Below are 5486 nucleotides of genomic sequence, written 5' to 3' on the forward strand. Positions count from 1 at the left end.
ATGGAGCAAAGGATCATGGTCTGTGTAGTTCCCTCTGTCTTTTTTTAGCTATCGCTGCACCATAACTCTTAATTTAAGCAAAGAGATTTGTAATTCGTGATATTATGATGGTCCATATTATTATGAGAACTTTGATGATACAATATCATGATAATTTGGTTATTGTTACATCCCTAACAGCTACATTTTACCTTACCGTTCAGTAGAAATTGGCAATTCCAGGGCTGAAATTATCCAAATGATTCTAGTGAAGGTGTATTAAGTTTAAAAACACAGTGGAGCACCTCCTGTATTACCACATGACATCACAAGGTAGAACAGAGTGTTTCCTATTTGAGAGAAGAACTCACCTAAAATATGCAGGGTTTGTGAGTTAAAAATGTGTGAATGAAACAAAACACAACTTGAACTTTCAGAGTTGGCAAGAAGCATATTTTGTCTTTTCCAGTGTGCAGTGCCTGGGATTTGGATTTGACAGGTTGATGGTCATCTGGATTCACCCGCCTCTGTTTGACCAATGCTGGAATAGCTTCAAAAACTACAATCATTCATGGTTTCTTGTGAATGGGTTACTACGATGTTACAGTGAGTAAAAACTGTCTGCCCAAACGGTCCATTTTATGTGAATCCAGAACACCATCTGGACGTAAGGACTTTGTGTAATACTTGGTCAAGGCCTGCATTCTCTAAATGCTTCTAGGTGAGTTTAATTCAGTGCTAGTGAGGCTAAGCTAAGGCTGGTACACACATGCTCAAAGAAGGTCCATGGATATTGTCAAGGGAAGAGAAGAAGAAGAAGTAGTAGTAGTAGGGGTAGATTGATTTATTGATTCAGTGGTTGAGTAATTTTAATATGTCTGTAATACTATTATGTATTGACCTGTATCTGTAAAAATATGAAGAAATATATAATTAAATTGATAGTTTGAAGGTGGATAATTCAATGGAAATATAAAGTGGAGTGGAACATGGAGTAGTAGATAAAAAGTTTTATGTCATATTGTGGAATATTATAGCCATATGAACAACATTTCCATGGAAACAAGCAGGAGGAGGTCCTTCTCCAGGTCAAACAAGAGTGAGTTTTGTGGAGATGCAACCCCCCTTAGAGCAAGGACACATGTTTTTCAGTGTTTTTCAGCAATAAAAACATCCATACTGGAAAAAAGTTACATTGTATGGCTTTAAGTTTTTGACAATGCAAGCAAATGACAAAAACATTTTCAGATTTCACAAATATTCCACATGTTTTAAGTTGTAGAAGTTCAAACTCTAACTGCATTTCATCTCTGTTGTATCCCCTCTGTATTGGAAAGCTCCATCCAGCTCTACCTTTTACCCCTGTGTATACGTGTGTGTGTGTGTGTGGATGTGTAGATGTATGTATGAGTGTGTACGTGTATGTGTGCGCGTGTGTTTGACAAAGTGCACCTCTCGGACTGGTGAGGAATGCCAACAGTCTTGAGTCCAGGGTCGTCCTTCTCTCTCCTCTCAGAATCCTCCTCCAGCCTGGTAAGAGCACATAGAGTGAGTCAATAGTTTGAATAGGCTATTTAAATGTTTACCAAAGGGATAGTTGTGACTTCAGTAATGACTTGCACACTTCTGGGACCTCTGCAGAGAGATGGGACAATGACACTTGAAAATCTTGAGTGGATTTCCATAGAAGTTAAGACAGACATCAGTTCAATTTTTCAGCGCATAATACAGGTATAGGACTATTATCTATTAGGTTTGTTGTCATTTGAGGTCCCAACTATTGCGAGCATCTCATTTATCATACTATAAAGTCTAGTATTGACACTTTGTTTAATAAAATAATTTTTAAAATGTTAAAATTTGGATTGTGAATTGACTATTATTCCTATATTACACAACACTGAATCTCGTGAGCTTTAAGCCATGTTGAAATGTTGTTACCTTCTCAAAAACATACTTGGAGTTGTGTTTTGTTTCATAGTAATCCAGGATTATTAGTCTGTCTACACCTCCATAGCTCAAAATGCTCTGTTCCACCTCATGATGTCACGAAGCAGTAGTTTTCAAGTTACCTTGAAAAAAGCTGAAATTATCCAAATGATTCTCGTGAAGGTGCATGGAGTTTAAAATACAGTGGAGCAGGAGCAGAAAAAGGTGGAACAGAGTGTTTTCTGTTTGAGAGAAAAACTCAAATCCTGAATATGCAGGGTTTAAACACATGTTAAACATGTGTGAATGAAACAAAACACAACTCCAGATATGTTTGTGATGAGGAAACAATATTAAAACATGGATCCAAAAGCGTAACATAGGCCCTTAAATCGTATTTTAATAATGATAATTGTTAACTGGACTATACTACTATACTATACTGGACTAAACTAAAAAGAACATGTCAAAAAACCTTGTATAACATAGACAACTGGATTATTAAAACAAAATAGCAAAAAGAGTTCTTATTTTCATCAATGATGCATTCTCTTCAGAAACATTCTCCATCCAGAAGCCTGCAGTCAACTACTAAAATAATCACTAGTTGTATCCCATTGGTACTTGAAATAAAGTCAAAATGAACCCTACGTGTAAGTCTGTATACTGTAGGTGCACAGCTCATCTTGGTCACTTACAGCAAGTAACTGAACCTCTTTGCCAGCCCTTTCTTTCAGTGACATTTCCCAATAGAGTTTAAACATTGGCGTCTTATCTCTGCTCATTATACTGTAAAAATGGTTGCATATTTTTGTAGAAAGCGATTGGAAACATACACAAACCACTGCTGCTGCCTCACTGCTACATTCATAGATGGGAAGCATGAAAGAGCCCTTTTAGAAGCTGCCCATGACCTGACTTTACTGTCTGTGCTCCAGTCTGTGGACCTGCTCCGGACCAAATACCAGAGAGAAGAGGACTGCTGAACCAAAGAGAACTGTTATATTGTTTATTAAAGAGCCACTGACCTATTTATGGTTGAGTTTCCAAAAATACTGTAGTGGAAGAAGAATGGATGCTACTATAGATCACTTGGTGTTTGGATACCACCAGTGTACCAACAAAATGTTTGCTTACAGTGTAATGTGACTAAATAAACAGACTGTCACTAGAACTAACGATAAACTCATGGATGAACAGAGAACTAAATCAGGACTAGTCTAGATATTATTGAAAAGATATGTATGTATTTATGTATACAAAAAGAATACTCAAAGATGCACGACGCAACTTTTCTGATAGAAGATCCATTTCCATTGTACTCCACCTGGAATGTTCCACAGTATGGCATTAAATTATCTTTCATCTCTTACCATGGAGACATGCAGGTGACTCAGGTTAGAAATGTGAAAATGTGACCCTGCTCACAGTAAGAATGCATGTATTCAAGGTATTTTCCTTGCAATTAATACCCTGTAATTTAATAAATATGTGTATAATAGACAAGTTCAATGCCATATTGTGGAACAGCTGAGAAAGCAGTATCATTTCCATGGATACAAAGAAGTGATGGCTCCACCAGAAAAGTTACAGAATGCTTTCAAAGAGCAAAACCAAGAGAAATCGAGACCAAGTTGAGCACTATACTTTATGGATTAACTTAACCAAGGGTGAGTTATTGTTACCATAGTGATCTTTGTAGCCTTTTTGCTGTTTTGGCTCTACTTCACAGTTCTAGTATCACAATGTGCCATGATAAAAATGCACAATTAAAATGCTAACCACGATTTGGGATCAAATCAAGTACTTTGTAAGGGACAGAGGTAACTTCTCTATTAAAGACTTTAAAACTAATCAATAAAAAATAAGTAATTTTGTCCTTAAATTTCCATCATTTACTTTTCCAATGTCACATGAAAGGTCATTTTTTTCAAGCCCCGCCCCCTACCTGGTTGCCCCGCCCACAGTCAGCCAGAGCATCAGGGACACCAAACTGTGGATCATTCTCACCTATCCGCGGCATTACTGTCTGGACATCACTTTTGGCAAAATCGCTTCAGCATATTTGCCAAATACTTTAACCAAACCATTATTTAAAAAAAACAAAACAAAACAAAACAAATTTCCCCTCATTTAGGAGTTTATAGCAGAGTTTGGGGAAATTACACTCAAATTTAATTGTGGTATGACCTTGTGACAATCAACCAACTGTAGAGATTGTACAGATCATAATCCTTTTATGATCTACTTTTCCTTGGTTAGCCTTCATGCTGTGAGTGAGTGACAGGTGGGTTTACCCAATCACAATAAAGTATAAATTCTCAAATGAAGAAGGATATGAAGCTAAACTTACTTAAGCAGACATATTTTTATCTTGTTTTAGCTTTTTTGCCATAATTCTCAAGAAGACAGCTTTAATAGGTGGTTCAACAGACAACAAAAAGTTAGTAAGTTGACATGAATTGTGATCAAATCAAAGTTGTGAAGAAAATTGTAATTCAAATTTTGTGACCAACTCAACTCAACAGATACGAATGCTTCTAAACTGTCTCCTTTCCCACAGACTACGACCCAAGATCAAGTTTGTCACCAGAACGAAACCCAAAACCTAGGCCTTTCCTGTCCCAGCAGTGTCCATATTCCTGGTCAGTATCTCTCCTCCTCCTCTGATGGTAGAGTCCAGAGGAGGGAGCCTGGAGGATCAGATGTCCACCGTTCCTCCCATCACCTGTGAAATTTCAGAGCCGGGCCACGCTGAAAGGGGGTATTGTGTCCCCCTGATGAGGAATGCCCTTCGTCCCTCCTCAAAGAAAAGGCTTCATTTGGCCTGGAATTTGGAGGCACCTCGAGAAGTGCACAGGAGAGAGCTGGTCAGGGGTGAAGATGCAAATGTGAAGATCTTTAAATGTGTTCAAAAGTAGATTAAATAAGATAATGATAATAAAGAAAAGATAAATCATATATACATTGCATAGAGTAGATTTTTAGTCATGCAGGCTGCTACAATGATAATTTTAGTAGGTTAAACTAAGCCAAACCCCGGTATAAAACTATAATCAATGGCTCCTTACGCTGTCAAAAGCTAATGATTAATTAAATGCATTGTAAAAACAGGAAAATATAGTTACAAGGGGTCTTATCCAAAGTCAATGAAGCCTGAAGTTATCAATATTTTGTATGGTGAGAATGCCATCTAGTGGTTATACGGCTCAACTAAAGAGAAGAGAGGCTGTGTAGAAAATCAATGCAATATCCGGCTATAATAACAAAGAAAAAGTGATATTTTTGCTTAAAAATGTACCAGAAATATAGGATATGTCATGGACTAATAAAAATAGCTTACAAATAAAAACAAGCAAACAGAAACCCATTTGCTTAATTATATTCCCTAAGACTGTTAAATTACCAGTGTTTAGATTAAATTATTTAGAATGTGTGAATTTTTTTTTTTTTTTTTTTTAAACAAATAATTCCATATTAAATTGAATTGAATGCAGTCCCTCTCCTGTCCACAAGGTGTCAGCGTTGCACATTTTTCAGTGGACAAAAGCGGAAGTGGGTTTGTTTTGAAACCTCGT

This window comes from Boleophthalmus pectinirostris, unplaced genomic scaffold (genome assembly GCF_026225935.1).
Source record: "Boleophthalmus pectinirostris isolate CB_2022bp ecotype Guang Dong unplaced genomic scaffold, ASM2622593v1 HiC_scaffold_15, whole genome shotgun sequence".
NCBI lineage: Eukaryota > Metazoa > Chordata > Actinopteri > Gobiiformes > Gobiidae > Boleophthalmus > Boleophthalmus pectinirostris.